General features: G+C 41.6%; 61 non-coding genes across 61 annotated transcripts; all 61 read left to right on the top strand.

The window, feature by feature from the left end:
- The first annotated feature begins 9 nt into the window (after positions 1 to 9).
- Positions 10 to 110, top strand: trnay-gua (transfer RNA tyrosine (anticodon GUA)). The gene is made up of 2 exons: positions 10 to 46; positions 75 to 110. It is a non-coding gene; the product is annotated as a tRNA-Tyr (tRNA).
- A 129-nt stretch (positions 111 to 239) lies between these two features.
- trnay-gua (transfer RNA tyrosine (anticodon GUA)) lies at positions 240 to 340 on the top strand. The gene is made up of 2 exons: positions 240 to 276; positions 305 to 340. It is a non-coding gene; the product is annotated as a tRNA-Tyr (tRNA).
- Positions 341 to 469: 129 nt separating this feature from the next.
- Positions 470 to 570, top strand: trnay-gua (transfer RNA tyrosine (anticodon GUA)). Its single transcript has 2 exons — positions 470 to 506; positions 535 to 570. It is a non-coding gene; the product is annotated as a tRNA-Tyr (tRNA).
- Positions 571 to 699: 129 nt separating this feature from the next.
- trnay-gua (transfer RNA tyrosine (anticodon GUA)) lies at positions 700 to 800 on the top strand. The gene is made up of 2 exons: positions 700 to 736; positions 765 to 800. It is a non-coding gene; the product is annotated as a tRNA-Tyr (tRNA).
- A 129-nt stretch (positions 801 to 929) lies between these two features.
- Positions 930 to 1,030, top strand: trnay-gua (transfer RNA tyrosine (anticodon GUA)). Its single transcript has 2 exons — positions 930 to 966; positions 995 to 1,030. It is a non-coding gene; the product is annotated as a tRNA-Tyr (tRNA).
- A 129-nt stretch (positions 1,031 to 1,159) lies between these two features.
- trnay-gua (transfer RNA tyrosine (anticodon GUA)) lies at positions 1,160 to 1,260 on the top strand. The gene is made up of 2 exons: positions 1,160 to 1,196; positions 1,225 to 1,260. It is a non-coding gene; the product is annotated as a tRNA-Tyr (tRNA).
- Positions 1,261 to 1,389: 129 nt separating this feature from the next.
- On the top strand, positions 1,390 to 1,490 carry trnay-gua (transfer RNA tyrosine (anticodon GUA)). The gene is made up of 2 exons: positions 1,390 to 1,426; positions 1,455 to 1,490. It is a non-coding gene; the product is annotated as a tRNA-Tyr (tRNA).
- Positions 1,491 to 1,619: 129 nt separating this feature from the next.
- On the top strand, positions 1,620 to 1,720 carry trnay-gua (transfer RNA tyrosine (anticodon GUA)). The gene is made up of 2 exons: positions 1,620 to 1,656; positions 1,685 to 1,720. It is a non-coding gene; the product is annotated as a tRNA-Tyr (tRNA).
- A 129-nt stretch (positions 1,721 to 1,849) lies between these two features.
- trnay-gua (transfer RNA tyrosine (anticodon GUA)) lies at positions 1,850 to 1,950 on the top strand. Its single transcript has 2 exons — positions 1,850 to 1,886; positions 1,915 to 1,950. It is a non-coding gene; the product is annotated as a tRNA-Tyr (tRNA).
- Positions 1,951 to 2,079: 129 nt separating this feature from the next.
- trnay-gua (transfer RNA tyrosine (anticodon GUA)) lies at positions 2,080 to 2,180 on the top strand. Its single transcript has 2 exons — positions 2,080 to 2,116; positions 2,145 to 2,180. It is a non-coding gene; the product is annotated as a tRNA-Tyr (tRNA).
- Positions 2,181 to 2,309: 129 nt separating this feature from the next.
- trnay-gua (transfer RNA tyrosine (anticodon GUA)) lies at positions 2,310 to 2,410 on the top strand. The gene is made up of 2 exons: positions 2,310 to 2,346; positions 2,375 to 2,410. It is a non-coding gene; the product is annotated as a tRNA-Tyr (tRNA).
- A 129-nt stretch (positions 2,411 to 2,539) lies between these two features.
- Positions 2,540 to 2,640, top strand: trnay-gua (transfer RNA tyrosine (anticodon GUA)). Its single transcript has 2 exons — positions 2,540 to 2,576; positions 2,605 to 2,640. It is a non-coding gene; the product is annotated as a tRNA-Tyr (tRNA).
- A 129-nt stretch (positions 2,641 to 2,769) lies between these two features.
- trnay-gua (transfer RNA tyrosine (anticodon GUA)) lies at positions 2,770 to 2,870 on the top strand. Its single transcript has 2 exons — positions 2,770 to 2,806; positions 2,835 to 2,870. It is a non-coding gene; the product is annotated as a tRNA-Tyr (tRNA).
- Positions 2,871 to 3,070: 200 nt separating this feature from the next.
- Positions 3,071 to 3,171, top strand: trnay-gua (transfer RNA tyrosine (anticodon GUA)). Its single transcript has 2 exons — positions 3,071 to 3,107; positions 3,136 to 3,171. It is a non-coding gene; the product is annotated as a tRNA-Tyr (tRNA).
- Positions 3,172 to 3,898: 727 nt separating this feature from the next.
- Positions 3,899 to 3,999, top strand: trnay-gua (transfer RNA tyrosine (anticodon GUA)). The gene is made up of 2 exons: positions 3,899 to 3,935; positions 3,964 to 3,999. It is a non-coding gene; the product is annotated as a tRNA-Tyr (tRNA).
- Positions 4,000 to 4,128: 129 nt separating this feature from the next.
- On the top strand, positions 4,129 to 4,229 carry trnay-gua (transfer RNA tyrosine (anticodon GUA)). Its single transcript has 2 exons — positions 4,129 to 4,165; positions 4,194 to 4,229. It is a non-coding gene; the product is annotated as a tRNA-Tyr (tRNA).
- Positions 4,230 to 4,435: 206 nt separating this feature from the next.
- On the top strand, positions 4,436 to 4,536 carry trnay-gua (transfer RNA tyrosine (anticodon GUA)). The gene is made up of 2 exons: positions 4,436 to 4,472; positions 4,501 to 4,536. It is a non-coding gene; the product is annotated as a tRNA-Tyr (tRNA).
- A 129-nt stretch (positions 4,537 to 4,665) lies between these two features.
- Positions 4,666 to 4,766, top strand: trnay-gua (transfer RNA tyrosine (anticodon GUA)). Its single transcript has 2 exons — positions 4,666 to 4,702; positions 4,731 to 4,766. It is a non-coding gene; the product is annotated as a tRNA-Tyr (tRNA).
- Positions 4,767 to 4,966: 200 nt separating this feature from the next.
- On the top strand, positions 4,967 to 5,067 carry trnay-gua (transfer RNA tyrosine (anticodon GUA)). Its single transcript has 2 exons — positions 4,967 to 5,003; positions 5,032 to 5,067. It is a non-coding gene; the product is annotated as a tRNA-Tyr (tRNA).
- Positions 5,068 to 5,196: 129 nt separating this feature from the next.
- On the top strand, positions 5,197 to 5,297 carry trnay-gua (transfer RNA tyrosine (anticodon GUA)). The gene is made up of 2 exons: positions 5,197 to 5,233; positions 5,262 to 5,297. It is a non-coding gene; the product is annotated as a tRNA-Tyr (tRNA).
- A 430-nt stretch (positions 5,298 to 5,727) lies between these two features.
- On the top strand, positions 5,728 to 5,828 carry trnay-gua (transfer RNA tyrosine (anticodon GUA)). The gene is made up of 2 exons: positions 5,728 to 5,764; positions 5,793 to 5,828. It is a non-coding gene; the product is annotated as a tRNA-Tyr (tRNA).
- A 2,554-nt stretch (positions 5,829 to 8,382) lies between these two features.
- On the top strand, positions 8,383 to 8,483 carry trnay-gua (transfer RNA tyrosine (anticodon GUA)). Its single transcript has 2 exons — positions 8,383 to 8,419; positions 8,448 to 8,483. It is a non-coding gene; the product is annotated as a tRNA-Tyr (tRNA).
- A 129-nt stretch (positions 8,484 to 8,612) lies between these two features.
- Positions 8,613 to 8,713, top strand: trnay-gua (transfer RNA tyrosine (anticodon GUA)). The gene is made up of 2 exons: positions 8,613 to 8,649; positions 8,678 to 8,713. It is a non-coding gene; the product is annotated as a tRNA-Tyr (tRNA).
- Positions 8,714 to 8,919: 206 nt separating this feature from the next.
- trnay-gua (transfer RNA tyrosine (anticodon GUA)) lies at positions 8,920 to 9,020 on the top strand. The gene is made up of 2 exons: positions 8,920 to 8,956; positions 8,985 to 9,020. It is a non-coding gene; the product is annotated as a tRNA-Tyr (tRNA).
- Positions 9,021 to 9,149: 129 nt separating this feature from the next.
- Positions 9,150 to 9,250, top strand: trnay-gua (transfer RNA tyrosine (anticodon GUA)). The gene is made up of 2 exons: positions 9,150 to 9,186; positions 9,215 to 9,250. It is a non-coding gene; the product is annotated as a tRNA-Tyr (tRNA).
- A 200-nt stretch (positions 9,251 to 9,450) lies between these two features.
- trnay-gua (transfer RNA tyrosine (anticodon GUA)) lies at positions 9,451 to 9,551 on the top strand. The gene is made up of 2 exons: positions 9,451 to 9,487; positions 9,516 to 9,551. It is a non-coding gene; the product is annotated as a tRNA-Tyr (tRNA).
- Positions 9,552 to 10,280: 729 nt separating this feature from the next.
- trnay-gua (transfer RNA tyrosine (anticodon GUA)) lies at positions 10,281 to 10,381 on the top strand. The gene is made up of 2 exons: positions 10,281 to 10,317; positions 10,346 to 10,381. It is a non-coding gene; the product is annotated as a tRNA-Tyr (tRNA).
- A 129-nt stretch (positions 10,382 to 10,510) lies between these two features.
- On the top strand, positions 10,511 to 10,611 carry trnay-gua (transfer RNA tyrosine (anticodon GUA)). Its single transcript has 2 exons — positions 10,511 to 10,547; positions 10,576 to 10,611. It is a non-coding gene; the product is annotated as a tRNA-Tyr (tRNA).
- Positions 10,612 to 10,817: 206 nt separating this feature from the next.
- Positions 10,818 to 10,918, top strand: trnay-gua (transfer RNA tyrosine (anticodon GUA)). The gene is made up of 2 exons: positions 10,818 to 10,854; positions 10,883 to 10,918. It is a non-coding gene; the product is annotated as a tRNA-Tyr (tRNA).
- Positions 10,919 to 11,047: 129 nt separating this feature from the next.
- On the top strand, positions 11,048 to 11,148 carry trnay-gua (transfer RNA tyrosine (anticodon GUA)). The gene is made up of 2 exons: positions 11,048 to 11,084; positions 11,113 to 11,148. It is a non-coding gene; the product is annotated as a tRNA-Tyr (tRNA).
- Positions 11,149 to 11,348: 200 nt separating this feature from the next.
- Positions 11,349 to 11,449, top strand: trnay-gua (transfer RNA tyrosine (anticodon GUA)). The gene is made up of 2 exons: positions 11,349 to 11,385; positions 11,414 to 11,449. It is a non-coding gene; the product is annotated as a tRNA-Tyr (tRNA).
- Positions 11,450 to 11,578: 129 nt separating this feature from the next.
- On the top strand, positions 11,579 to 11,679 carry trnay-gua (transfer RNA tyrosine (anticodon GUA)). Its single transcript has 2 exons — positions 11,579 to 11,615; positions 11,644 to 11,679. It is a non-coding gene; the product is annotated as a tRNA-Tyr (tRNA).
- Positions 11,680 to 12,109: 430 nt separating this feature from the next.
- Positions 12,110 to 12,210, top strand: trnay-gua (transfer RNA tyrosine (anticodon GUA)). The gene is made up of 2 exons: positions 12,110 to 12,146; positions 12,175 to 12,210. It is a non-coding gene; the product is annotated as a tRNA-Tyr (tRNA).
- A 2,560-nt stretch (positions 12,211 to 14,770) lies between these two features.
- trnay-gua (transfer RNA tyrosine (anticodon GUA)) lies at positions 14,771 to 14,871 on the top strand. The gene is made up of 2 exons: positions 14,771 to 14,807; positions 14,836 to 14,871. It is a non-coding gene; the product is annotated as a tRNA-Tyr (tRNA).
- Positions 14,872 to 15,246: 375 nt separating this feature from the next.
- Positions 15,247 to 15,347, top strand: trnay-gua (transfer RNA tyrosine (anticodon GUA)). The gene is made up of 2 exons: positions 15,247 to 15,283; positions 15,312 to 15,347. It is a non-coding gene; the product is annotated as a tRNA-Tyr (tRNA).
- Positions 15,348 to 15,854: 507 nt separating this feature from the next.
- Positions 15,855 to 15,955, top strand: trnay-gua (transfer RNA tyrosine (anticodon GUA)). Its single transcript has 2 exons — positions 15,855 to 15,891; positions 15,920 to 15,955. It is a non-coding gene; the product is annotated as a tRNA-Tyr (tRNA).
- A 375-nt stretch (positions 15,956 to 16,330) lies between these two features.
- trnay-gua (transfer RNA tyrosine (anticodon GUA)) lies at positions 16,331 to 16,431 on the top strand. Its single transcript has 2 exons — positions 16,331 to 16,367; positions 16,396 to 16,431. It is a non-coding gene; the product is annotated as a tRNA-Tyr (tRNA).
- Positions 16,432 to 16,560: 129 nt separating this feature from the next.
- Positions 16,561 to 16,661, top strand: trnay-gua (transfer RNA tyrosine (anticodon GUA)). The gene is made up of 2 exons: positions 16,561 to 16,597; positions 16,626 to 16,661. It is a non-coding gene; the product is annotated as a tRNA-Tyr (tRNA).
- Positions 16,662 to 16,861: 200 nt separating this feature from the next.
- On the top strand, positions 16,862 to 16,962 carry trnay-gua (transfer RNA tyrosine (anticodon GUA)). The gene is made up of 2 exons: positions 16,862 to 16,898; positions 16,927 to 16,962. It is a non-coding gene; the product is annotated as a tRNA-Tyr (tRNA).
- A 200-nt stretch (positions 16,963 to 17,162) lies between these two features.
- On the top strand, positions 17,163 to 17,263 carry trnay-gua (transfer RNA tyrosine (anticodon GUA)). The gene is made up of 2 exons: positions 17,163 to 17,199; positions 17,228 to 17,263. It is a non-coding gene; the product is annotated as a tRNA-Tyr (tRNA).
- A 206-nt stretch (positions 17,264 to 17,469) lies between these two features.
- Positions 17,470 to 17,570, top strand: trnay-gua (transfer RNA tyrosine (anticodon GUA)). Its single transcript has 2 exons — positions 17,470 to 17,506; positions 17,535 to 17,570. It is a non-coding gene; the product is annotated as a tRNA-Tyr (tRNA).
- A 200-nt stretch (positions 17,571 to 17,770) lies between these two features.
- trnay-gua (transfer RNA tyrosine (anticodon GUA)) lies at positions 17,771 to 17,871 on the top strand. The gene is made up of 2 exons: positions 17,771 to 17,807; positions 17,836 to 17,871. It is a non-coding gene; the product is annotated as a tRNA-Tyr (tRNA).
- A 430-nt stretch (positions 17,872 to 18,301) lies between these two features.
- Positions 18,302 to 18,402, top strand: trnay-gua (transfer RNA tyrosine (anticodon GUA)). The gene is made up of 2 exons: positions 18,302 to 18,338; positions 18,367 to 18,402. It is a non-coding gene; the product is annotated as a tRNA-Tyr (tRNA).
- Positions 18,403 to 18,602: 200 nt separating this feature from the next.
- trnay-gua (transfer RNA tyrosine (anticodon GUA)) lies at positions 18,603 to 18,703 on the top strand. Its single transcript has 2 exons — positions 18,603 to 18,639; positions 18,668 to 18,703. It is a non-coding gene; the product is annotated as a tRNA-Tyr (tRNA).
- A 206-nt stretch (positions 18,704 to 18,909) lies between these two features.
- Positions 18,910 to 19,010, top strand: trnay-gua (transfer RNA tyrosine (anticodon GUA)). Its single transcript has 2 exons — positions 18,910 to 18,946; positions 18,975 to 19,010. It is a non-coding gene; the product is annotated as a tRNA-Tyr (tRNA).
- A 430-nt stretch (positions 19,011 to 19,440) lies between these two features.
- Positions 19,441 to 19,541, top strand: trnay-gua (transfer RNA tyrosine (anticodon GUA)). Its single transcript has 2 exons — positions 19,441 to 19,477; positions 19,506 to 19,541. It is a non-coding gene; the product is annotated as a tRNA-Tyr (tRNA).
- Positions 19,542 to 19,741: 200 nt separating this feature from the next.
- trnay-gua (transfer RNA tyrosine (anticodon GUA)) lies at positions 19,742 to 19,842 on the top strand. Its single transcript has 2 exons — positions 19,742 to 19,778; positions 19,807 to 19,842. It is a non-coding gene; the product is annotated as a tRNA-Tyr (tRNA).
- A 369-nt stretch (positions 19,843 to 20,211) lies between these two features.
- trnay-gua (transfer RNA tyrosine (anticodon GUA)) lies at positions 20,212 to 20,312 on the top strand. Its single transcript has 2 exons — positions 20,212 to 20,248; positions 20,277 to 20,312. It is a non-coding gene; the product is annotated as a tRNA-Tyr (tRNA).
- A 206-nt stretch (positions 20,313 to 20,518) lies between these two features.
- On the top strand, positions 20,519 to 20,619 carry trnay-gua (transfer RNA tyrosine (anticodon GUA)). Its single transcript has 2 exons — positions 20,519 to 20,555; positions 20,584 to 20,619. It is a non-coding gene; the product is annotated as a tRNA-Tyr (tRNA).
- Positions 20,620 to 21,049: 430 nt separating this feature from the next.
- Positions 21,050 to 21,150, top strand: trnay-gua (transfer RNA tyrosine (anticodon GUA)). Its single transcript has 2 exons — positions 21,050 to 21,086; positions 21,115 to 21,150. It is a non-coding gene; the product is annotated as a tRNA-Tyr (tRNA).
- Positions 21,151 to 21,350: 200 nt separating this feature from the next.
- On the top strand, positions 21,351 to 21,451 carry trnay-gua (transfer RNA tyrosine (anticodon GUA)). The gene is made up of 2 exons: positions 21,351 to 21,387; positions 21,416 to 21,451. It is a non-coding gene; the product is annotated as a tRNA-Tyr (tRNA).
- A 206-nt stretch (positions 21,452 to 21,657) lies between these two features.
- On the top strand, positions 21,658 to 21,758 carry trnay-gua (transfer RNA tyrosine (anticodon GUA)). Its single transcript has 2 exons — positions 21,658 to 21,694; positions 21,723 to 21,758. It is a non-coding gene; the product is annotated as a tRNA-Tyr (tRNA).
- A 200-nt stretch (positions 21,759 to 21,958) lies between these two features.
- trnay-gua (transfer RNA tyrosine (anticodon GUA)) lies at positions 21,959 to 22,059 on the top strand. The gene is made up of 2 exons: positions 21,959 to 21,995; positions 22,024 to 22,059. It is a non-coding gene; the product is annotated as a tRNA-Tyr (tRNA).
- Positions 22,060 to 22,658: 599 nt separating this feature from the next.
- Positions 22,659 to 22,759, top strand: trnay-gua (transfer RNA tyrosine (anticodon GUA)). Its single transcript has 2 exons — positions 22,659 to 22,695; positions 22,724 to 22,759. It is a non-coding gene; the product is annotated as a tRNA-Tyr (tRNA).
- A 200-nt stretch (positions 22,760 to 22,959) lies between these two features.
- trnay-gua (transfer RNA tyrosine (anticodon GUA)) lies at positions 22,960 to 23,060 on the top strand. Its single transcript has 2 exons — positions 22,960 to 22,996; positions 23,025 to 23,060. It is a non-coding gene; the product is annotated as a tRNA-Tyr (tRNA).
- Positions 23,061 to 23,260: 200 nt separating this feature from the next.
- On the top strand, positions 23,261 to 23,361 carry trnay-gua (transfer RNA tyrosine (anticodon GUA)). The gene is made up of 2 exons: positions 23,261 to 23,297; positions 23,326 to 23,361. It is a non-coding gene; the product is annotated as a tRNA-Tyr (tRNA).
- A 206-nt stretch (positions 23,362 to 23,567) lies between these two features.
- Positions 23,568 to 23,668, top strand: trnay-gua (transfer RNA tyrosine (anticodon GUA)). The gene is made up of 2 exons: positions 23,568 to 23,604; positions 23,633 to 23,668. It is a non-coding gene; the product is annotated as a tRNA-Tyr (tRNA).
- Positions 23,669 to 23,868: 200 nt separating this feature from the next.
- Positions 23,869 to 23,969, top strand: trnay-gua (transfer RNA tyrosine (anticodon GUA)). The gene is made up of 2 exons: positions 23,869 to 23,905; positions 23,934 to 23,969. It is a non-coding gene; the product is annotated as a tRNA-Tyr (tRNA).
- A 430-nt stretch (positions 23,970 to 24,399) lies between these two features.
- On the top strand, positions 24,400 to 24,500 carry trnay-gua (transfer RNA tyrosine (anticodon GUA)). Its single transcript has 2 exons — positions 24,400 to 24,436; positions 24,465 to 24,500. It is a non-coding gene; the product is annotated as a tRNA-Tyr (tRNA).
- A 200-nt stretch (positions 24,501 to 24,700) lies between these two features.
- trnay-gua (transfer RNA tyrosine (anticodon GUA)) lies at positions 24,701 to 24,801 on the top strand. The gene is made up of 2 exons: positions 24,701 to 24,737; positions 24,766 to 24,801. It is a non-coding gene; the product is annotated as a tRNA-Tyr (tRNA).
- Positions 24,802 to 25,007: 206 nt separating this feature from the next.
- Positions 25,008 to 25,108, top strand: trnay-gua (transfer RNA tyrosine (anticodon GUA)). Its single transcript has 2 exons — positions 25,008 to 25,044; positions 25,073 to 25,108. It is a non-coding gene; the product is annotated as a tRNA-Tyr (tRNA).
- Positions 25,109 to 25,152: the final 44 nt, after the last annotated feature.

The following is a 25,152-nucleotide window of genomic DNA, read 5'->3' as shown; positions in this document are numbered from 1 at the left end:
CTTTGTCACCCTTCGATAGCTCAGTTGGTAGAGCGGAGGACTGTAGGCTGATATTCATTTTGCAATTAGCAGGTATCCTTAGGTCGCTGGTTCAACTCCGGCTCGAAGGAGGTTTTTATCTTTGTCCGTTTTGGAAGAGTTGTATGGCCCTTAGTGAGAGTGGAATAAACAGGGATTTTACTGATATCAAACCAAATCTGGTTCAACTCCGGCTCGAAGGAGAATTTTATCTTTGTCACCCTTCGATAGCTCAGTTGGTAGAGCGGAGGACTGTAGGCTGATATTCATTTTGCAATTAGCAGGTATCCTTAGGTCGCTGGTTCAACTCCGGCTCGAAGGAGGTTTTTATCTTTGTCCGTTTTGGAAGAGTTGTATGGCCCTTAGTGAGAGTGGAATAAACAGGGATTTTACTGATATCAAACCAAATCTGATTCAACTCCGGCTCGAAGGAGAATTTTATCTTTGTCACCCTTCGATAGCTCAGTTGGTAGAGCGGAGGACTGTAGGCTGATATTCATTTTGCAATTAGCAGGTATCCTTAGGTCGCTGGTTCAACTCCGGCTCGAAGGAGGTTTTTATCTTTGTCCGTTTTGGAAGAGTTGTATGGCCCTTAGTGAGAGTGGAATAAACAGGGATTTTACTGATATCAAACCAAATCTGATTCAACTCCGGCTCGAAGGAGAATTTTATCTTTGTCACCCTTCGATAGCTCAGTTGGTAGAGCGGAGGACTGTAGGCTGATATTCATTTTGCAATTAGCAGGTATCCTTAGGTCGCTGGTTCAACTCCGGCTCGAAGGAGGTTTTTATCTTTGTCCGTTTTGGAAGAGTTGTATGGCCCTTAGTGAGAGTGGAATAAACAGGGATTTTACTGATATCAAACCAAATCTGATTCAACTCCGGCTCGAAGGAGAATTTTATCTTTGTCACCCTTCGATAGCTCAGTTGGTAGAGCGGAGGACTGTAGGCTGATATTCAACGTGCAATTAGCAGGTATCCTTAGGTCGCTGGTTCAACTCCGGCTCGAAGGAGGTTTTTATCTTTGTCCGTTTTGGAAGAGTTGTATGGCCCTTAGTGAGAGTGGAATAAACAGGGATTTTACTGATATCAAACCAAATCTGGTTCAACTCCGGCTCGAAGGAGAATTTTATCTTTGTCACCCTTCGATAGCTCAGTTGGTAGAGCGGAGGACTGTAGGCTGATATTCAATGTGCAATTAGCAGGTATCCTTAGGTCGCTGGTTCAACTCCGGCTCGAAGGAGGTTTTTATCTTTGTCCGTTTTGGAACAGTTGTATGGCCCTTAGTGAGAGTGGAATAAACAGGGATTTTACTGATATCAAACCAAATCTGGTTCAACTCCGGCTCGAAGGAGAATTTTATCTTTGTCACCCTTCGATAGCTCAGTTGGTAGAGCGGAGGACTGTAGGCTGATATTCATTTTGCAATTAGCAGGTATCCTTAGGTCGCTGGTTCAACTCCGGCTCGAAGGAGGTTTTTATCTTTGTCCGTTTTGGAAGAGTTGTATGGCCCTTAGTGAGAGTGGAATAAACAGGGATTTTACTGATATCAAACCAAATCTGATTCAACTCCGGCTCGAAGGAGAATTTTATCTTTGTCACCCTTCGATAGCTCAGTTGGTAGAGCGGAGGACTGTAGGCTGATATTCAACGTGCAATTAGCAGGTATCCTTAGGTTGCTGGTTCAACTCCGGCTCGAAGGAGGTTTTTATCTTTGTCCGTTTTGGAAGAGTTGTATGGCCCTTAGTGAGAGTGGAATAAACAGGGATTTTACTGATATCAAACCAAATCTGGTTCAACTCCGGCTCGAAGGAGAATTTTATCTTTGTCACCCTTCGATAGCTCAGTTGGTAGAGCGGAGGACTGTAGGCTGATATTCAATGTGCAATTAGCAGGTATCCTTAGGTCGCTGGTTCAACTCCGGCTCGAAGGAGGTTTTTATCTTTGTCCGTTTTGGAACAGTTGTATGGCCCTTAGTGAGAGTGGAATAAACAGGGATTTTACTGATATCAAACCAAATCTGGTTCAACTCCGGCTCGAAGGAGAATTTTATCTTTGTCACCCTTCGATAGCTCAGTTGGTAGAGCGGAGGACTGTAGGCTGATATTCATTTTGCAATTAGCAGGTATCCTTAGGTCGCTGGTTCAACTCCGGCTCGAAGGAGGTTTTTATCTTTGTCCGTTTTGGAAGAGTTGTATGGCCCTTAGTGAGAGTGGAATAAACAGGGATTTTACTGATATCAAACCAAATCTGATTCAACTCCGGCTCGAAGGAGAATTTTATCTTTGTCACCCTTCGATAGCTCAGTTGGTAGAGCGGAGGACTGTAGGCTGATATTCATTTTGCAATTAGCAGGTATCCTTAGGTCGCTGGTTCAACTCCGGCTCGAAGGAGGTTTTTATCTTTGTCCGTTTTGGAAGAGTTGTATGGCCCTTAGTGAGAGTGGAATAAACAGGGATTTTACTGATATCAAACCAAATCTGGTTCAACTCCGGCTCGAAGGAGAATTTTATCTTTGTCACCCTTCGATAGCTCAGTTGGTAGAGCGGAGGACTGTAGGCTGATATTCATTTTGCAATTAGCAGGTATCCTTAGGTCGCTGGTTCAACTCCGGCTCGAAGGAGGTTTTTATCTTTGTCCGTTTTGGAAGAGTTGTATGGCCCTTAGTGAGAGTGGAATAAACAGGGATTTTACTGATATCAAACCAAATCTGATTCAACTCCGGCTCGAAGGAGAATTTTATCTTTGTCACCCTTCGATAGCTCAGTTGGTAGAGCGGAGGACTGTAGGCTGATATTCAATGTGCAATTAGCAGGTATCCTTAGGTCGCTGGTTCAACTCCGGCTCGAAGGAGGTTTTTATCTTTGTCCGTTTTGGAAGAGTTGTATGGCCCTTAGTGAGAGTGGAATAAACAGGGATTTTACTGATATCAAACCAAATCTTCTTTTGAAATTTCCTGAAAACGAATCCATCTGTTCTTTGTAAAACAAACTTTGGTTCGTCTTTAGGTCCAGCCTTGTATTCCCTGCTAAAAAACAACACATTAACTTTAACCTTCGATAGCTCAGTTGGTAGAGCGGAGGACTGTAGGCTGATATTCAATGTGCAATTAGCAGGTATCCTTAGGTCGCTGGTTCAACTCCGGCTCGAAGGAGGTTTTTCTTTGTCCGTTTTGGAAGAGTTGTATGGCCCTTAGTGAGAGTGGAATAAACAGGGATTTTACTGATATCAAACCAAATCTGGTTCAACTCCGACTCGAAGGAGAATTTTATCTTTGTCACCCTTCGATAGCTCAGTTGGTAGAGCGGAGGACTGTAGGCTGATATTCAATGTGCAATTAGCAGGTATCCTTAGGTCGCTGGTTCAGCTCCGGCTCAAAGGAGGTTTTTCTTTGTCCGTTTTGGAAGAGTTGTATGGCCCTTAGTGAGAGTGGAATAAACAGGGATTTTACTGATATCAAACCAAATCTTCTCTTGAAATTTCCTGAAAACGAATCCATCTGTTCTTTGTAAAACAAACTTTGGTTCGTCTTTAGGTCCAGCCTTGTATTCCCTGCTAAAAAACAACACAATAACTTTACCCTTCGATAGCTCAGTTTGTAGAGCGGAGGACTGTAGGCTGATATTCAATGTGCAATTAGCAGGTATCCTTAGGTTGCTGGTTCAACTCCGGCTCGAAGGAGAATTTTATCTTTGTCCGTTTTGGAAGAGTTGTATGGCCCTTTGTGAGAGTGGAATAAACAGGGATTTTACTGATATCAAACCAAATCTTCTCTTGAAATTTCCTGAAAACAAATCCATCTGTTCTTTGTAAAACAAACTTTGGTTCGTCTTCAGGTCAAGCTTTGTTATACAGTCTAAAAAACAACACAACAAAATTAGCCTTCGATAGCTCAGTTGGTAGAGCGGAGGACTGTAGGCTGATATTCAATGTGCAATTAGCAGGTATCCTTAGGTTGCTGGTTCAACTCCGGCTCGAAGGAGCTTTTTATCTTTGTCCGTTTTGGAAGAGTTGTATGGCCCTGAGTGAGAGTGGAATAAACAGGGATTTTACTGATATCAAACCAAATCTGGTTCAACTCCGGCTCGAAGGAGAATTTTATGTTTGTCACCCTTCGATAGCTCAGTTGGTAGAGCGGAGGACTGTAGGCTGATGTTCAATGTGCAATTAGCAGGTATCCTTAGGTCGCTGGTTCAACTCCGGCTCGAAGGAGGTTTTTATCTTTGTCCCTTTTGGAAGAGTTGTATGGCCCTCATTATTAGTGAGAGTGGAATAAACAGAGTTTTAACTGATGGCCAACCAAATCTTCTCTTGAAATTTCCTGAAAACGAATCCATCTGTTCTTTGTAAAACAAACTTTGGTTCGTCTTTAGGTCCAGCCTTGTATTCCCTGCTAAAAAACAACACAATAACTTTACCCTTCGATAGCTCAGTTGGTAGAGCGGAGGACTGTAGGCTGATATTCAACGTGCAATTAGCAGGTATCCTTAGGTCGCTGGTTCAACTCCGGCTCGAAGGAGGTTTTTATCTTTGTCCGTTTTGGAAGAGTTGTATGGCCCTTAGTGAGAGTGGAATAAACAGGGATTTTACTGATATCAAACCAAATCTGGTTCAACTCCGGCTCGAAGGAGAATTTTATCTTTGTCACCCTTCGATAGCTCAGTTGGTAGAGCGGAGGACTGTAGGCTGATATTCAATGTGCAATTAGCAGGTATCCTTAGGTCGCTGGTTCAACTCCGGCTCGAAGGAGGTTTTTATCTTTGTCCGTTTTGGAACAGTTGTATGGCCCTTAGTGAGAGTGGAATAAACAGGGATTTTACTGATATCAAACCAAATCTTCTTTTGAAATTTCCTGAAAACGAATCCATCTGTTCTTTGTAAAACAAACTTTGGTTCGTCTTTAGGTCCAGCCTTGTATTCCCTGCTAAAAAACAACACATTAACTTTACCCTTCGATAGCTCAGTTGGTAGAGCGGAGGACTGTAGGCTGATATTCAATGTGCAATTAGCAGGTATCCTTAGGTCGCTGGTTCAACTCCGGCTCGAAGGAGGTTTTTATCTTTGTCCGTTTTGGAAGAGTTGTATGGCCCTTAGTGAGAGTGGAATAAACAGGGATTTTACTGATATCAAACCAAATCTGGTTCAACTCCGGCTCGAAGGAGAATTTTATCTTTGTCACCCTTCGATAGCTCAGTTGGTAGAGTGGAGGACTGTAGGCTGATATTCAATGTGCAATTAGCAGGTATCCTTAGGTCGCTGGTTCAACTCCGGCTCGAAGGAGGTTTTTATCTTTGTCCCTTTTGGAAGAGTTGTATGCCCCTTAGTGAGAGTGGAATAAACAGGGATTTTACTGATATCAAACCAAATCTTCTCTTGAAATTTCCTGAAAACGAATCCATCTGTTCTTTGTAAAACATACTTTGGTTCGTCTTTAGGTCCAGCCTTGTATTCCCTGCTAAAAAACAACACAATAACTTTAACCTTCGATAGCTCAGTTGGTATAGCGGAGGACTGTAGGCTGATATTCAATGTGCAATTAGCAGGTATCCTTAGGTCGCTGGTTCAACTCCGGCTCGAAGGAGGTTTTTATCTTTGTCCGTTTTGGAAGAGTTGTATGGCCCTTAGTGAGAGTAGAATAAACAGGGATTTTACTGATATCAAACCAAATCTGGTTCAACTCCGGCTCGAAGGAGAATTTTATCTTTGTCACCCTTCGATAGCTCAGTTGGTAGAGCGGAGGACTGTAGGCTGATATTCAATGTGCAATTAGCAGGTATCCTTAGGTCGCTGGTTCAACTCCGGCTCGAAGGAGGTTTTTATCTTTGTCCGTTTTGGAAGAGTTGTATGGCCCTCATTATTAGTGAGAGTGGAATAAACAGGGATTTTACTGATATCAAACCAAATCTTCTCTTGAAATTTCCTGAAAACGAATCCATCTGTTCTTTGTAAAACAAACTTTGGTTCGTCTTTAGGTCCAGCCTTGTATTCCGTGCTAAAAAACAACACAATAACTTTAACCTTCGATAGCTCAGTTGGTATAGCGGAGGACTGTAGGCTGATATTCAATGTGCGATTAGCAGGTATCCTTAGGTCGCTGGTTCAACTCCGGCTCGAAGGAGGTTTTTATCTTTGTCCGTTTTGGAAGAGTTGTATGGCCCTTAGTGAGAGTGGAATAAACAGGGATTTTACTGATATCAAACCAAATCTGGTTCAACTCCGGCTCGAAGGAGAATTTTATCTTTGTCACCGTTCGATAGCTCAGTTGGTAGAGCGGAGGACTGTAGGCTGATATTCATTTTGCAATTAGCAGGTATCCTTAGGTCGCTGGTTCAACTCCGGCTCGAAGGAGGTTTTTATCTTTGTCCGTTTTGGAAGAGTTGTATGGCCCTTAGTGAGAGTGGAATAAACAGGGATTTTACTGATATCAAACCAAATCTGGTTCAACTCCGACTCGAAGGAGAATTTTATCTTTGTCACCCTTCGATAGCTCAGTTGGTAGAGCGGAGGACTGTAGGCTGATATTCAATGTGCAATTAGCAGGTATCCTTAGGTCGCTGGTTCAGCTCCGGCTCGAAGGAGGTTTTTCTTTGTCCGTTTTGGAAGAGTTGTATGGCCCTTAGTGAGAGTGGAATAAACAGGGATTTTACTGATATCAAACCAAATCTTCTCTTGAAATTTCCTGAAAACGAATCCATCTGTTCTTTGTAAAACAAACTTTGGTTCGTCTTTAGGTCCAGCCTTGTATTCCCTGCTAAAAAACAACACAATAACTTTACCCTTCGATAGCTCAGTTTGTAGAGCGGAGGACTGTAGGCTGATATTCAATGTGCAATTAGCAGGTATCCTTAGGTCGCTGGTTCAACTCCAGCTCGAAGGAAGTTTTTCTTTGTCCGTTTTGGAAGAGTTGTATGGCCCTTAGTGAGAGTGGAATAAACAGGGATTTTACTGATATCAAACCAAATCTTCTCTTGAAATTTCCTGAAAACGAATCCATCTGTTCTTTGTAAAACAAACTTTGGTTCGTCTTTAGGTCCAGCCTTGTATTCCCTTCTAAAAAACAACACAATAACTTTACCCTTCGATAGCTCAGTTGGTAGAGCGGAGGACTGTAGGCTGATATTCAATGTGCAATTAGCAGGTATCCTTAGGTCGCTGGTTCAACTCCGGCTCCAAGGAGAATTTTATCTTTGTCCGTTTTGGAAGAGTTGTATGGCCCTTAGTGAGAGTGGAATAAACAGGGATTTTACTGATATCAAACCAAATCTGGTTCAACTCCGGCTCGAAGGAGAATTTTATCTTTGTCACCGTTCGATAGCTCATTTGGTAGAGCGGAGGACTGTAGGCTGATATTCATTTTGCAATTAGCAGGTATCCTTAGGTCGCTGGTTCAACTCCGGCTCGAAGGAGGTTTTTATCTTTGTCCGTTTTGGAAGAGTTGTATGGCCCTTAGTGAGAGTGGAATAAACAGAGATTTTACTGATATCAAACCAAATCTGGTTCAACTCCGGCTCGAAGGAGAATTTTATCTTTGTCACCGTTCGATAGCTCAGTTGGTAGAGCGGAGGACTGTAGGCTGATATTCATTTTGCAATTAGCAGGTATCCTTAGGTCGCTGGTTCAACTCCGGCTCGAAGGAGGTTTTTATCTTTGTCCGTTTTGGAAGAGTTGTATGGCCCTTAGTGAGAGTGGAATAAACAGGGATTTTACTGATATCAAACCAAATCTGGTTCAACTCCGACTCGAAGGAGAATTTTATCTTTGTCACCCTTCGATAGCTCAGTTGGTAGAGCGGAGGACTGTAGGCTGATATTCAATGTGCAATTAGCAGGTATCCTTAGGTCGCTGGTTCAGCTCCGGCTCGAAGGAGGTTTTTCTTTGTCCGTTTTGGAAGAGTTGTATGGCCCTTAGTGAGAGTGGAATAAACAGGGATTTTACTGATATCAAACCAAATCTTCTCTTGAAATTTCCTGAAAACGAATCCATCTGTTCTTTGTAAAACAAACTTTGGTTCGTCTTTAGGTCCAGCCTTGTATTCCCTGCTAAAAAACAACACAATAACTTTACCCTTCGATAGCTCAGTTTGTAGAGCGGAGGACTGTAGGCTGATATTCAATGTGCAATTAGCAGGTATCCTTAGGTTGCTGGTTCAACTCCGGCTCGAAGGAGAATTTTATCTTTGTCCGTTTTGGAAGAGTTGTATGGCCCTTTGTGAGAGTGGAATAAACAGGGATTTTACTGATATCAAACCAAATCTTCTCTTGAAATTTCCTGAAAACAAATCCATCTGTTCTTTGTAAAACAAACTTTGGTTCGTCTTCAGGTCAAGCTTTGTTATACAGTCTAAAAAACAACACAACAAAATTAGCCTTCGATAGCTCAGTTGGTAGAGCGGAGGACTGTAGGCTGATATTCAATGTGCAATTAGCAGGTATCCTTAGGTTGCTGGTTCAACTCCGGCTCGAAGGAGCTTTTTATCTTTGTCCGTTTTGGAAGAGTTGTATGGCCCTGAGTGAGAGTGGAATAAACAGGGATTTTACTGATATCAAACCAAATCTGGTTCAACTCCGGCTCGAAGGAGAATTTTATGTTTGTCACCCTTCGATAGCTCAGTTGGTAGAGCGGAGGACTGTAGGCTGATGTTCAATGTGCAATTAGCAGGTATCCTTAGGTCGCTGGTTCAACTCCGGCTCGAAGGAGGTTTTTATCTTTGTCCCTTTTGGAAGAGTTGTATGGCCCTCATTATTAGTGAGAGTGGAATAAACAGAGTTTTAACTGATGGCCAACCAAATCTTCTCTTGAAATTTCCTGAAAACGAATCCATCTGTTCTTTGTAAAACAAACTTTGGTTCGTCTTTAGGTCCAGCCTTGTATTCCCTGCTAAAAAACAACACAATAACTTTACCCTTCGATAGCTCAGTTGGTAGAGCGGAGGACTGTAGGCTGATATTCAACGTGCAATTAGCAGGTATCCTTAGGTCGCTGGTTCAACTCCGGCTCGAAGGAGGTTTTTATCTTTGTCCGTTTTGGAAGAGTTGTATGGCCCTTAGTGAGAGTGGAATAAACAGGGATTTTACTGATATCAAACCAAATCTGGTTCAACTCCGGCTCGAAGGAGAATTTTATCTTTGTCACCCTTCGATAGCTCAGTTGGTAGAGCGGAGGACTGTAGGCTGATATTCAATGTGCAATTAGCAGGTATCCTTAGGTCGCTGGTTCAACTCCGGCTCGAAGGAGGTTTTTATCTTTGTCCGTTTTGGAACAGTTGTATGGCCCTTAGTGAGAGTGGAATAAACAGGGATTTTACTGATATCAAACCAAATCTTCTTTTGAAATTTCCTGAAAACGAATCCATCTGTTCTTTGTAAAACAAACTTTGGTTCGTCTTTAGGTCCAGCCTTGTATTCCCTGCTAAAAAACAACACATTAACTTTACCCTTCGATAGCTCAGTTGGTAGAGCGGAGGACTGTAGGCTGATATTCAATGTGCAATTAGCAGGTATCCTTAGGTCGCTGGTTCAACTCCGGCTCGAAGGAGGTTTTTATCTTTGTCCGTTTTGGAAGAGTTGTATGGCCCTTAGTGAGAGTGGAATAAACAGGGATTTTACTGATATCAAACCAAATCTGGTTCAACTCCGACTCGAAGGAGAATTTTATCTTTGTCACCCTTCGATAGCTCAGTTGGTAGAGCGGAGGACTGTAGGCTGATATTCAATGTGCAATTAGCAGGTATCCTTAGGTCGCTGGTTCAGCTCCGGCTCGAAGGAGGTTTTTCTTTGTCCGTTTTGGAAGAGTTGTATGGCCCTTAGTGAGAGTGGAATAAACAGGGATTTTACTGATATCAAACCAAATCTTCTCTTGAAATTTCCTGAAAACGAATCCATCTGTTCTTTGTAAAACAAACTTTGGTTCGTCTTTAGGTCCAGCCTTGTATTCCCTGCTAAAAAACAACACAATAACTTTACCCTTCGATAGCTCAGTTTGTAGAGCGGAGGACTGTAGGCTGATATTCAATGTGCAATTAGCAGGTATCCTTAGGTTGCTGGTTCAACTCCGGCTCGAAGGAGAATTTTATCTTTGTCCGTTTTGGAAGAGTTGTATGGCCCTTTGTGAGAGTGGAATAAACAGGGATTTTACTGATATCAAACCAAATCTTCTCTTGAAATTTCCTGAAAACAAATCCATCTGTTCTTTGTAAAACAAACTTTGGTTCGTCTTCAGGTCAAGCTTTGTTATACAGTCTAAAAAACAACACAACAAAATTAGCCTTCGATAGCTCAGTTGGTAGAGCGGAGGACTGTAGGCTGATATTCAATGTGCAATTAGCAGGTATCCTTAGGTTGCTGGTTCAACTCCGGCTCGAAGGAGCTTTTTATCTTTGTCCGTTTTGGAAGAGTTGTATGGCCCTGAGTGAGAGTGGAATAAACAGGGATTTTACTGATATCAAACCAAATCTGGTTCAACTCCGGCTCGAAGGAGAATTTTATGTTTGTCACCCTTCGATAGCTCAGTTGGTAGAGCGGAGGACTGTAGGCTGATGTTCAATGTGCAATTAGCAGGTATCCTTAGGTCGCTGGTTCAACTCCGGCTCGAAGGAGGTTTTTATCTTTGTCCCTTTTGGAAGAGTTGTATGGCCCTCATTATTAGTGAGAGTGGAATAAACAGAGTTTTAACTGATGGCCAACCAAATCTTCTCTTGAAATTTCCTGAAAACGAATCCATCTGTTCTTTGTAAAACAAACTTTGGTTCGTCTTTAGGTCCAGCCTTGTATTCCCTGCTAAAAAACAACACAATAACTTTACCCTTCGATAGCTCAGTTGGTAGAGCGGAGGACTGTAGGCTGATATTCAACGTGCAATTAGCAGGTATCCTTAGGTCGCTGGTTCAACTCCGGCTCGAAGGAGGTTTTTATCTTTGTCCGTTTTGGAAGAGTTGTATGGCCCTTAGTGAGAGTGGAATAAACAGGGATTTTACTGATATCAAACCAAATCTGGTTCAACTCCGGCTCGAAGGAGAATTTTATCTTTGTCACCCTTCGATAGCTCAGTTGGTAGAGCGGAGGACTGTAGGCTGATATTCAATGTGCAATTAGCAGGTATCCTTAGGTCGCTGGTTCAACTCCGGCTCGAAGGAGGTTTTTATCTTTGTCCGTTTTGGAACAGTTGTATGGCCCTTAGTGAGAGTGGAATAAACAGGGATTTTACTGATATCAAACCAAATCTTCTTTTGAAATTTCCTGAAAACGAATCCATCTGTTCTTTGTAAAACAAACTTTGGTTCGTCTTTAGGTCCAGCCTTGTATTCCCTGCTAAAAAACAACACATTAACTTTACCCTTCGATAGCTCAGTTGGTAGAGCGGAGGACTGTAGGCTGATATTCAATGTGCAATTAGCAGGGATCCTTAGGTCGCTGGTTCAACTCCGGCTCGAAGGAGGTTTTTATCTTTGTCCGTTTTGGAAGAGTTGTATGGCCCTTAGTGAGAGTGGAATAAACAGGGATTTTACTGATATCAAACCAAATCTGGTTCAACTCCGGCTCGAAGGAGAATTTTATCTTTGTCACCCTTCGATAGCTCAGTTGGTAGAGTGGAGGACTGTAGGCTGATATTCAATGTGCAATTAGCAGGTATCCTTAGGTCGCTGGTTCAACTCCGGCTCGAAGGAGGTTTTTATCTTTGTCCCTTTTGGAAGAGTTGTATGCCCCTTAGTGAGAGTGGAATAAACAGGGATTTTACTGATATCAAACCAAATCTTCTCTTGAAATTTCCTGAAAACGAATCCATCTGTTCTTTGTAAAACATACTTTGGTTCGTCTTTAGGTCCAGCCTTGTATTCCCTGCTAAAAAACAACACAATAACTTTAACCTTCGATAGCTCAGTTGGTATAGCGGAGGACTGTAGGCTGATATTCAATGTGCAATTAGCAGGTATCCTTAGGTCGCTGGTTCAACTCCGGCTCGAAGGAGGTTTTTATCTTTGTCCGTTTTGGAAGAGTTGTATGGCCCTTAGTGAGAGTAGAATAAACAGGGATTTTACTGATATCAAACCAAATCTGGTTCAACTCCGGCTCGAAGGAGAATTTTATCTTTGTCACCCTTCGATAGCTCAGTTGGTAGAGCGGAGGACTGTAGGCTGATATTCAATGTGCAATTAGCAGGTATCCTTAGGTCGCTGGTTCAACTCCGGCTCGAAGGAGGTTTTTATCTTTGTCCGTTTTGGAAGAGTTGTATGGCCCTCATTATTAGTGAGAGTGGAATAAACAGGGATTTTACTGATATCAAACCAAATCTTCTCTTGAAATTTCCTGAAAACGAATCCATCTGTTCTTTGTAAAACAAACTTTGGTTCGTCTTTAGGTCCAGCCTTGTATTCCGTGCTAAAAAACAACACAATAACTTTAACCTTCGATAGCTCAGTTGGTATAGCGGAGGACTGTAGGCTGATATTCAATGTGCGATTAGCAGGTATCCTTAGGTCGCTGGTTCAACTCCGGCTCGAAGGAGGTTTTTATCTTTGTCCGTTTTGGAAGAGTTGTATGGCCCTTAGTGAGAGTGGAATAAACAGGGATTTTACTGATATCAAACCAAATCTGGTTCAACTCCGGCTCGAAGGAGAATTTTATCTTTGTCACCGTTCGATAGCTCAGTTGGTAGAGCGGAGGACTGTAGGCTGATATTCATTTTGCAATTAGCAGGTATCCTTAGGTCGCTGGTTCAACTCCGGCTCGAAGGAGGTTTTTATCTTTGTCCGTTTTGGAAGAGTTGTATGGCCCTTAGTGAGAGTGGAATAAACAGGGATTTTACTGATATCAAACCAAATCTGGTTCAACTCCGACTCGAAGGAGAATTTTATCTTTGTCACCCTTCGATAGCTCAGTTGGTAGAGCGGAGGACTGTAGGCTGATATTCAATGTGCAATTAGCAGGTATCCTTAGGTCGCTGGTTCAGCTCCGGCTCGAAGGAGGTTTTTCTTTGTCCGTTTTGGAAGAGTTGTATGGCCCTTAGTGAGAGTGGAATAAACAGGGATTTTACTGATATCAAACCAAATCTTCTCTTGAAATTTCCTGAAAACGAATCCATCTGTTCTTTGTAAAACAAACTTTGGTTCGTCTTTAGGTCCAGCCTTGTATTCCCTGCTAAAAAACAACACAATAACTTTACCCTTCGATAGCTCAGTTTGTAGAGCGGAGGACTGTAGGCTGATATTCAATGTGCAATTAGCAGGTATCCTTAGGTCGCTGGTTCAACTCCAGCTCGAAGGAAGTTTTTCTTTGTCCGTTTTGGAAGAGTTGTATGGCCCTTAGTGAGAGTGGAATAAACAGGGATTTTACTGATATCAAACCAAATCTTCTCTTGAAATTTCCTGAAAACGAATCCATCTGTTCTTTGTAAAACAAACTTTGGTTCGTCTTTAGGTCCAGCCTTGTATTCCCTTCTAAAAAACAACACAATAACTTTACCCTTCGATAGCTCAGTTGGTAGAGCGGAGGACTGTAGGCTGATATTCAATGTGCAATTAGCAGGTATCCTTAGGTCGCTGGTTCAACTCCGGCTCCAAGGAGAATTTTATCTTTGTCCGTTTTGGAAGAGTTGTATGGCCCTTAGTGAGAGTGGAATAAACAGGGATTTTACTGATATCAAACCAAATCTGGTTCAACTCCGGCTCGAAGGAGAATTTTATCTTTGTCACCGTTCGATAGCTCATTTGGTAGAGCGGAGGACTGTAGGCTGATATTCATTTTGCAATTAGCAGGTATCCTTAGGTCGCTGGTTCAACTCCGGCTCGAAGGAGGTTTTTATCTTTGTCCGTTTTGGAAGAGTTGTATGGCCCTTAGTGAGAGTGGAATAAACAGAGATTTTACTGATATCAAACCAAATCTGGTTCAACTCCGGCTCGAAGGAGAATTTTATCTTTGTCACCGTTCGATAGCTCAGTTGGTAGAGCGGAGGACTGTAGGCTGATATTCATTTTGCAATTAGCAGGTATCCTTAGGTCGCTGGTTCAACTCCGGCTCGAAGGAGGTTTTTATCTTTGTCCGTTTTGGAAGAGTTGTATGGCCCTTAGTGAGAGTGGAATAAACAGGGATTTTACTGATATCAAACCAAATCTGGTTCAACTCCGACTCGAAGGAGAATTTTATCTTTGTCACCCTTCGATAGCTCAGTTGGTAGAGCGGAGGACTGTAGGCTGATATTCAATGTGCAATTAGCAGGTATCCTTAGGTCGCTGGTTCAGCTCCGGCTCGAAGGAGGTTTTTCTTTGTCCGTTTTGGAAGAGTTGTATGGCCCTTAGTGAGAGTGGAATAAACAGGGATTTTACTGATATCAAACCAAATCTTCTCTTGAAACTTCCTGAAAACGAATCCATCTGTTCTTTGTAAAACAAACTTTGGTTCGTCTTTAGGTCCAGCCTTGTATTCCCTGCTAAAAAACAACACAATAACTTTACCCTTTGATAGCTCAGTTGGTAGAGCGGAGGACTGTAGGCTGATATTCAATGTGCAATTAGCAGGTATCCTTAGGTTGCTGGTTCAACTCCGGCTCGAAAGAAGTTTTTATCTTTGTCCGTTTTGGAAGAGTTGTATGGCCCTCATTATTAGTGAGATTGGAATAAACAGAGTTTTTACTGATGGCCAACCAAATCTTCTCTTGAAATTTCCTGAAAACGAATCCATCTGTTCTTTGTAAAACAAACTTTGGTTCGTCTTTAGGTCGAACTTTGTTATACAGGCTAAAAAACAACTCGATAAGATTACCCTTCGATAGCTCAGTTGGTAGAGCGGAGGACTGTAGGCTGATATTCAATGTGCAATTAGCAGGTATCCTTAGGTCGCTGGTTCAACTCCGGCTCGAAGGAGAATTTTATCTTTGTCCGTTTTGAAAGAGTTGTATGGCCCACATTATTAGTGAGAGTGGAATAAACAGAGTTTTAACTGATGGCCAACCAAATCTTCTTTTGAAATTTCCTGAAAACGAATCCATCTGTTCTTTGTAAAACAAACTTTGGTTCGTCTTTAGGTCCAGCCTTGTATTCCCTGCTAAAAAACAACACAATAACTTTGGCCCTCATTATTAGTGAGATTGGAATAAACAGAGTTTTAACTGATGGCCAACCAAATCTTCTCTTGAAATTTCCTGAAAACGAATCCATCTGTTCTTTGTAAAACAAACGTTTGTTCGTCTTCAGGTCAAGCTTTGTTATACATGCTAAAAAACAACTCAATAAGATTACCCTTCGATAGCTCAGTTGGTAGAGCGGAGGACTGTAGGCTGATATTCAATGTGCAATTAGCAGGTATCCTTAGGTCGCTGGTTCAACTCCGGCTCGAAGGAGGTTTTTATCTTTGTCCGTTTTGGAAGAGTTGTATGGCCCATAGTGAGAGTGGAATAAACAGGGATTTTACTGATATCAAACCAAATCTTCTCTTGAAACTTCCTGAAAACGAATCCATCTGTTCTTTGTAAAACAAACTTTGGTTCGTCTTTAGGTCCAGCCTTGTATTCCCTGCTAAAAAACAACACAATAACTTTACCCTTTGATAGCTCAGTTGGTAGAGCGGAGGACTGTAGGCTGATATTCAATGTGCAATTAGCAGGTATCCTTAGGTTGCTGGTTCAACTCCGGCTCGAAAGAAGTTTTTATCTTTGTCCGTTTTGGAAGAGTTGTATGGCCCTCATTATTAGTGAGATTGGAATAAACAGAGTTTTTACTGATGGCCAACCAAATCTTCTCTTGAAATTTCCTGAAAACGAATCCATCTGTTCTTTGTAAAACAAACTTTGGTTCGTCTTTAGGTCGAACTTTGTTATACAGGCTAAAAAACAACTCGATAAGATTACCCTTCGATAGCTCAGTTGGTAGAGCGGAGGACTGTAGGCTGATATTCAATGTGCAATTAGCAGGTATCCTTAGGTCGCTGGTTCAACTCCGGCTCGAAGGAGAATTTTATCTTTGTCCGTTTTGAAAGAGTTGTATGGCCCACATTATTAGTGAGAGTGGAATAAACAGAGTTTTAACTGATGGCCAACCAAATCTTCTTTTGAAATTTCCTGAAAACGAATCCATCTGTTCTTTGTAAAACAAACTTTGGTTCGTCTTTAGGTCCAGCCTTGTATTCCCTGCTAAAAAACAACACAATAACTTTGGCCCTCATTATTAGTGAGATTGGAATAAACAGAGTTTTAACTGATGGCCAACCAAATCTTCTCTTGAAATTTCCTGAAAACGAATCCATCTGTTCTTTGTAAAACAAACGTTTGTTCGTCTTCAGGTCAAGCTTTGTTATACATGCTAAAAAACAACTCAATAAGATTACCCTTCGATAGCTCAGTTGGTAGAGCAGAGGACTGTAGGCTGATATTCAATGTGCAATTAGCAGGTATCCTTAGGTCGCTGGTTCAACTCCGGCTCGAAGGAGGTTTTTATCTTTGTCCGTTTTGGAAGAGTTGTATGGCCCTTAGTGAGAGTGGAATAAACAGGGATTTTACTGATATCAAACCAAATCTGGTTCAACTCCGGCTCGAAGGAGAATTTTATCTTTGTCACCCTTCGATAGCTCAGTTGGTAGAGCGGAGGACTGTAGGCTGATATTCAATGTGCAATTAGCAGGTATCCTTAGGTCGCTGGTTCAACTCCGGCTCGAAGGAGGTTTTTATCTTTGTCCGTTTTGGAAGAGTTGTATGGCCCATAGTGAGAGTGGAATAAACAGGGATTTTACTGATATCAAACCAAATCTTCTCTTGAAATTTCCTGAAAACGAATCCATCTGTTCTTTGTAAAACAAACTTTGGTTCGTCTTTAGGTCCAGCCTTGTATTCCCTGCTAAAAAACAACACAATAACATTACCCTTCGATAGCTCAGTTGGTAGAGCGGAGGACTGTAGGCTGATATTCAATGTGCAATTAGCAGGTATCCTTAGGTCGCTGGTTCAACTCCGGCTCGAAGGAGGTTTTTATCTTTGTCCGTTTTGGAAGAGTTGTATGGCCCTTAGTGAGAGTGGAATAAACAGAGTTTTTACTGATGGCCAACCAAATCTTCTCTTGAAATTTCCTGAAAACGAATCCATCTCTTCTTTGTAAAACAAACTTTGGTTCGTCTTCAGGTCGAACTTTGTTATACAGGCTAAAAAACAACTCAATAAGATTATCCTTCGATAGCTCAGTTGGTAGAGCGGAGGACTGTAGGCTGATATTCAATGTGCAATTAGCAGGTATCCTTAGGTCGCTGGTTCAACTCCGGCTCGAAGGAGAATTTTATCTTTGTCCGTTTTGAAAGAGTTGTATGGCCTTCATTATTAGTGAAAGTGGAATTAACAGAGTTTTAACTGATGGCCAACCAAATCTTCTCTTGAAATTTCCTGAAAACGAATCCATCTGTTCTTTGTAAAACAAACGTTGGTTCGTCTTCAGGTCAAGCTTTGTTATACATGCTAAAAAACAACTCAATAAGATTACCCTTCGATAGCTCAGTTGGTAGAGCGGAGGACTGTAGGCTGATATTCAATGTGCAATTAGCAGGTATCCTTAGGTCGCTGGTTCAACTCCGGCTCGAAGGAGAATTTTATCTTTGTCCGTTTTGGAAGAGTTGTATGGCCCTTAGTGAGAGTGGAATAAACAGAGTTTTTACTGATGGCCAACCAAATCTTCTCTTGAAATTTCCTGAAAACGAATCCATCTCTTCTTTGTAAAACAAACTTTGGTTCGTCTTTAGGTCCAGCCTTGTATTCACTTCTAAAAAACAACACAATAACTTTACCCTTCGATAGCTCAGTTGGTAGAGCGGAGGACTGTAGGCTGATATTCAATGTGCAATTAGCAGGTATCCTTAGGTCGCTGGTTCAACTCCGGCTCGAAGGAGAATTTTATCTTTGTCCGTTTTGGAAGAGTTGTATGGCCCTTAGTGAGAGTGGAATAAACAGGGATTTTACTGATATCAAACCAAATCTGGTATAACTCCGGCTCGAAGGAGAATTTTATCTTTGTCACCGTTCGATAGCTCAGTTGGTAGAGCGGAGGACTGTAGGCTGATATTCAATGTGCAATTAGCAGGTATCCTTAGTTCGCTGGTTCAACTCCGGCTCGAAGGAGGTTTTTATCTTTGTCCGTTTTGGAAGAGTTGTATGGCCCTTAGTGAGAGTGGAATAAACAGGGATTTTACTGATATCAAACCAAATCTTCTTTTGAAATTTCCTGAAAACGAATCGATCTGTTCTTTGTAAAACAAACTTTGGTTCGTCTTTAGGTCCAGCCTTGTATTCCCTGCTAAAAAACAACACTTGAACTTTACCCTTCGATAGCTCAGTTGGTAGAGCGGAGGACTGTAGGCTGATATTCAATGTGCAATTAGCAGGTATCCTTAGGTCGCTGGTTCAACTCCGGCTCGAAGGAGGTTTTTATCTTTGTCCGTTTTGGAAGAGTTGTATGGCCCTTAGTGAGAGTGGAATAAACAGAGTTTTTACTGATGGCCAACCAAATCTTCTCTTGAAATTTCCTGAAAACGAATCGATCTGTTCTTTGTAAAACAAACTTTGGTTCGTCTTTAGGTCCAGCCTTGTATTCCCTGCTAAAAAACAACACAATAACTTTACCCTTCGATAGCTCAGTTGGTAGAGCGGAGGACTGTAGGCTGATATTCAATGTGCAATTAGCAGGTATCCTTAGGTCGCTGGTTCAACTCCGGCTCGAAGGAGAATATTGTCTTTGTCCGTTTTGGAAGAGTTGTATGGCCCTCATTATTAGTGAGAGTGGAATAAACAGAGTTTTTACTGATATCAAACCAAATCTTCTCTTGAAATTTCCTGAAAACGAATCCATCTGTTCTTTGTAAAACAAACGTTTGTTTGTCTTCAGGTCAAGCTTTGTTATACATGCTAAAAAACAACTCAATAAGATTACCCTTCGATAGCTCAGTTGGTAGAGCAGAGGACTGTAGGCTGATATTCAATGTGCAATTAGCAGGTATCCTTAGGTCGCTGGTTCAACTCCGGCTCGAAGGAGGTTTTTATCTTTGTCCGTTTTGGAAGAGTTGTATGGCCCTTAGTGAGAGTGGAATAAACAGGGATTTTACTGATATCAAACCAAATCTGGTTCAACTCCGGCTCGAAGGAGAATTTTATCTTTGTCACCCTTCGATAGCTCAGTTCGTAGAGCGGAGGACTGTAGGCTGATATTCAATGTGCAATTAGCAGGTATCCTTAGGTCGCTGGTTCAACTCCGGCTCGAAGGAGGTTTTTATCTTTGTCCGTTTTGGAAGAGTTGTATGGCCCATAGTGAGAGTGGAATAAACAGGGATTTTACTGATATCAAACCAAATCTTCTCTTGAAACTTCCTGAAAACGAATCCATCTGTTCTTTGTAAAACAGACTTTGGTTCGTCTTTAGGTCCAGCCTTGTATTCCCTGCTAAAAAACAACACATTAACTTTACCCTTCGATAGCTCAGTTGGTAGAGCGGAGGACTGTAGGCTGATATTCAATGTGCAATTAGCAGGTATCCTTAGGTCGCTGGTTCAACTCCGGCTCGAAGGAGGTTTTTATCTTTGTCCGTTTTGGAAGAGTTGTATGGCCCTTAGTGAGAGTGGAATAAACAGGGATTTTACTGATATCAAACCAAATCTTCTTTTGAAATTTCCTGAAAACGAATCCATCTGTTCTTTGTAAAACAAACTTTGGTTCGTCTTTAGGTCCAGCCTTGTATTCCCTGCTAAAAAACAACACAATAACTTTACCCTTCGATAGCTCAGTTGGTAGAGCGGAGGACTGTAGGCTGATATTCAATGTGCAATTAGCAGGTATCCTTAGGTCGCTGGTTCAACTCCGGCTCGAAGGAGGTTTTTATCTTTGTCCGTTTTGGAAGAGTTGTATGGCCCTTAGTGAGAGTGGAATAAACAGGGATTTTACTGATATCAAACCAAATCTTCTCTTGAAATTTCCTGAAAACGAATCCATCTGTTCTTTGTAAAACAAACTTTGGTTCGTCTTTAGGTCCAGCCTTGTATTCCCTGCTAAAAAACAACACAATAACTTTGGCCCTCATTATTAGTGAGATTGGAATAAACAGAGTTTTTACTGATGGCCAACCAAATCTTCTCTTGAAATTTCCTGAAAACGAATCCATCTCTTCTTTGTAAAACAAACTTTGGTTCGTCTTCAGGTCGAACTTTGTTATACAGGCTAAAAAACAACTCAATAAGATTACCCTTCGATAGCTCAGTTGGTAGAGCGGAGGACTGTAGGCTGATATTCAATGTGCAATTAGCAGGTATCCTTAGGTCGCTGGTTCAACTCCGGCTCGAAGGAGAATTTTATCTTTGTCCGTTTTGAAAGAGTTGTATGGCCCTCATTATTAGTGAGAGTGGAATAAACAGAGTTTTAACTGATGGCCAACCAAATCTTCTCTTGACATTTCCTGAAAACGAATCCATCTGTTCTTTGTAAAACAAACGTTGGTTCGTCTTCAGGTCAAGCTTTGTTATACATGCTAAAAAACAACTCAATAAGATTACCCTTCGATAGCTCAGTTGGTAGAGCGGAGGACTGTAGGCTGATATTCAATGTGCAATTAGCAGGTATCCTTAGGTCGCTGGTTCAACTCCGGCTCGAAGGAGGTTTTTATCTTTGTCCGTTTTGGAAGAGTTGTATGGCCCTTAGTGAGAGTGGAATAAACAGGGATTTTACTGATATCAAACCAAATCTGGTTCAACTCCGGCTCGAAGGAGAATTTTATCTTTGTCACCGTTCGATAGCTCAGTTGGTAGAGCGGAGGACTGTAGGCTGATATTCAATGTGCAATTAGCAGGTATCCTTAGGTCGCTGGTTCAACTCCGGCTCGAAGGAGGTTTTTATCTTTGTCCGTTTTGGAAGAGTTGTATGGCCCTTAGTGAGAGTGGAATAAACAGGGATTTTACTGATATCAAACCAAATCTTCTTTTGAAATTTCCTGAAAACGAATCCATCTGTTCTTTGTAAAACAAACTTTGGTTCGTCTTTAGGTCCAGCCTTGTATTCCCTGCTAAAAAACAACACATGAACTTTACCCTTCGATAGCTCAGTTGGTAGAGCGGAGGACTGTAGGCTGATATTCAATGTGCAATTAGCAGGTATCCTTAGGTCGCTGGTTCAACTCCGGCTCGAAGGAGGTTTTTATCTTTGTCCGTTTTGGAAGAGTTGTATGGCCCTTAGTGAGAGTGGAATAAACAGAGTTTTTACTGATGGCCAACCAAATCTTCTCTTGAAATTTCCTGAAAACGAATCCATCTCTTCTTTGTAAAACAAACTTTGGTTCGTCTTCAGGTCGAACTTTGTTATACAGGCTAAAAAACAACTCAATAAGATTATCCTTCGATAGCTCAGTTGGTAGAGCGGAGGACTGTAGGCTGATATTCAATGTGCAATTAGCAGGTATCCTTAGGTCGCTGGTTCAACTCCGGCTCGAAGGAGAATTTTATCTTTGTCCGTTTTGAAAGAGTTGTATGGCCTTCATTATTAGTGAAAGTGGAATTAACAGAGTTTTAACTGATGGCCAACCAAATCTTCTCTTGAAATTTCCTGAAAACGAATCCATCTGTTCTTTGTAAAACAAACGTTGGTTCGTCTTCAGGTCAAGCTTTGTTATACATGCTAAAAAACAACTCAATAAGATTACCCTTCGATAGCTCAGTTGGTAGAGCGGAGGACTGTAGGCTGATATTCAATGTGCAATTAGCAGGTATCCTTAGGTCGCTGGTTCAACTCCGGCTCGAAGGAGAATTTTATCTTTGTCCGTTTTGGAAGAGTTGTATGGCCCTTAGTGAGAGTGGAATAAACAGAGTTTTTACTGATGGCCAACCAAATCTTCTCTTGAAATTTCCTGAAAACGAATCCATCTCTTCTTTGTAAAACAAACTTTGGTTCGTCTTTAGGTCCAGCCTTGTATTCCCTTCTAAAAAACAACACAATAACTTTACCCTTCGATAGCTCAGTTGGTAGAGCGGAGGACTGTAGGCTGATATTCAATGTGCAATTAGCAGGTATCCTTAGGTCGCTGGTTCAACTCCGGCTCGAAGGAGAATTTTATCTTTGTCCGTTTTGGAAGAGTTGTATGGCCCTTAGTGAGAGTGGAATAAACAGGGATTTTACTGATATCAAACCAAATCTGGTTCAACTCCGGCTCGAAGGAGAATTTTATCTTTGTCACCGTTCGATAGCTCAGTTGGTAGAGCGGAGGACTGTAGGCTGATATTCAATGTGCAATTAGCAGGTATCCTTAGGTCGCTGGTTCAACTCCGGCTCGAAGGAGGTTTTTATCTTTGTCCGTTTTGGAAGAGTTGTATGGCCCTTAGTGAGAGTGGAATAAACAGGGATTTTACTGATATCAAACCAAATCTTCTCTTGAAATTTCCTGAAAACGAATCCATCTGTTCTTTGTAAAACAAACTTTGGTTCGTCTTTAGGTCCAGCCTTGTATTCCCTGCTAAAAAACAACACAATAACTTTGGCCCTCATTATTAGTGAGATTGGAATAAACAGAGTTTTTACTGATGGCCAACCAAATCTTCTCTTGAAATTTCCTGAAAACGAATCCATCTCTTCTTTGTAAAACAAACTTTGGTTCGTCTTCAGGTCGAACTTTGTTATACAGGCTAAAAAACAACTCAATAAGATTACCCTTCGATAGCTCAGTTGGTAGAGCGGAGGACTGTAGGCTGATATTCAATGTGCAATTAGCAGGTATCCTTAGGTCGCTGGTTCAACTCCGGCTCGAAGGAGGTTTTTATCTTTGTCCGTTTTGGAAGAGTTGTATGGCCCTTAGTGAGAGTGGAATAAACAGGGATTTTACTGATATCAAACCAAATCTTCTTTTGAAATTTCCTGAAAACGAATCCATCTGTTCTTTGTAAAACAAACTTTGGTTCGTCTTTAGGTCCAGCCTTGTATTCCCTGCTAAAAAACAACACATGAACTTTACCCTTCGATAGCTCAGTTGGTAGAGCGGAGGACTGTAGGCTGATATTCAATGTGCAATTAGCAGGTATCCTTAGGTCGCTGGTTCAACTCCGGCTCGAAGGAGGTTTTTATCTTTGTCCGTTTTGGAAGAGTTGTATGGCCCTTAGTGAGAGTGGAATAAACAGAGTTTTTACTGATGGCCAACCAAATCTTCTCTTGAAATTTCCTGAAAACGAATCCATCTCTTCTTTGTAAAACAAACTTTGGTTCGTCTTCAGGTCGAACTTTGTTATACAGGCTAAAAAACAACTCAATAAGATTATCCTTCGATAGCTCAGTTGGTAGAGCGGAGGACTGTAGGCTGATATTCAATGTGCAATTAGCAGGTATCCTTAGGTCGCTGGTTCAACTCCGGCTCGAAGGAGAATTTTATCTTTGTCCGTTTTGAAAGAGTTGTATGGCCTTCATTATTAGTGAAAGTGGAATTAACAGAGTTTTAACTGATGGCCAACCAAATCTTCTCTTGAAATTTCCTGAAAACGAATCCATCTGTTCTTTGTAAAACAAACGTTGGTTCGTCTTCAGGTCAAGCTTTGTTATACATGCTAAAAAACAACTCAATAAGATTACCCTTCGATAGCTCAGTTGGTAGAGCGGAGGACTGTAGGCTGATATTCAATGTGCAATTAGCAGGTATCCTTAGGTCGCTGGTTCAACTCCGGCTCGAAGGAGAATTTTATCTTTGTCCGTTTTGGAAGAGTTGTATGGCCCTTAGTGAGAGTGGAATAAACAGAGTTTTTACTGATGGCCAACCAAATCTTCTCTTGAAATTTCCTGAAAACGAATCCATCTCTTCTTTGTAAAACAAACTTTGGTTCGTCTTTAGGTCCAGCCTTGTATTCCCTTCTAAAAAACAACACAATAACTTTACCCTTCGATAGCTCAGTTGGTAGAGCGGAGGACTGTAGGCTGATATTCAATGTGCAATTAGCAGGTATCCTTAGGTCGCTGGTTCAACTCCGGCTCGAAGGAGAATTTTATCTTTGTCCGTTTTGGAAGAGTTGTATGGCCCTTAGTGAGAGTGGAATAAACAGGGATTTTACTGATATCAAACCAAATCTGGTTCAACTCCGGCTCGAAGGAGAATTTTATCTTTGTCACCGTTCGATAGCTCAGTTGGTAGAGCGGAGGACTGTAGGCTGATATTCAATGTGCAATTAGCAGGTATCCTTAGGTCGCTGGTTCAACTCCGGCTCGAAGGAGGTTTTTATCTTTGTCCGTTTTGGAAGAGTTGTATGGCCCTTAGTGAGAGTGGAATAAACAGGGATTTTACTGATATCAAACCAAATCTTCTTTTGAAATTTCCTGAAAACGAATCGATCTGTTCTTTGTAAAACAAACTTTGGTTCGTCTTTAGGTCCAGCCTTGTATTCCCTGCTAAAAAACAACACTTGAACTTTACCCTTCGATAGCTCAGTTGGTAGAGCGGAGGACTGTAGGCTGATATTCAATGTGCAATTAGCAGGTATCCTTAGGTCGCTGGTTCAACTCCGGCTCGAAGGAGGTTTTTATCTTTGTCCGTTTTGGAAGAGTTGTATGGCCCTTAGTGAGAGTGGAATAAACAGAGTTTTTACTGATGGCCAACCAAATCTTCTCTTGAAATTTCCTGAAAACGAATCGATCTGTTCTTTGTAAAACAAACTTTGGTTCGTCTTTAGGTCCAGCCTTGTATTCCCTGCTAAAAAACAACACAATAACTTTACCCTTCGATAGCTCAGTTGGTAGAGCGGAGGACTGTAGGCTGATATTCAATGTGCAATTAGCAGGTATCCTTAGGTCGCTGGTTCAACTCCGGCTCGAAGGAGAATATTGTCTTTGTCCGTTTTGGAAGAGTTGTATGGCCCTCATTATTAGTGAGAGTGGAATAAACAGAGTTTTTACTGATATCAAACCAAATCTTCTCTTGAAATTTCCTGAAAACGAATCCATCTGTTCTTTGTAAAACAAACGTTTGTTCGTCTTCAGGTCAAGCTTTGTTATACATGCTAAAAAACAACTCAATAAGATTACCCTTCGATAGCTCAGTTGGTAGAGCAGAGGACTGTAGGCTGATATTCAATGTGCAATTAGCAGGTATCCTTAGGTCGCTGGTTCAACTCCGGCTCGAAGGAGGTTTTTATCTTTGTCCGTTTTGGAAGAGTTGTATGGCCCTTAG

The sequence above is a fragment of the Pungitius pungitius genome, chromosome 4, assembly GCF_949316345.1.
Source record: "Pungitius pungitius chromosome 4, fPunPun2.1, whole genome shotgun sequence".
NCBI lineage: Eukaryota > Metazoa > Chordata > Actinopteri > Perciformes > Gasterosteidae > Pungitius > Pungitius pungitius.
Note: the sequence above shows the minus strand (reverse complement) of the source record. Positions and strands in the feature narration are given on the sequence as shown.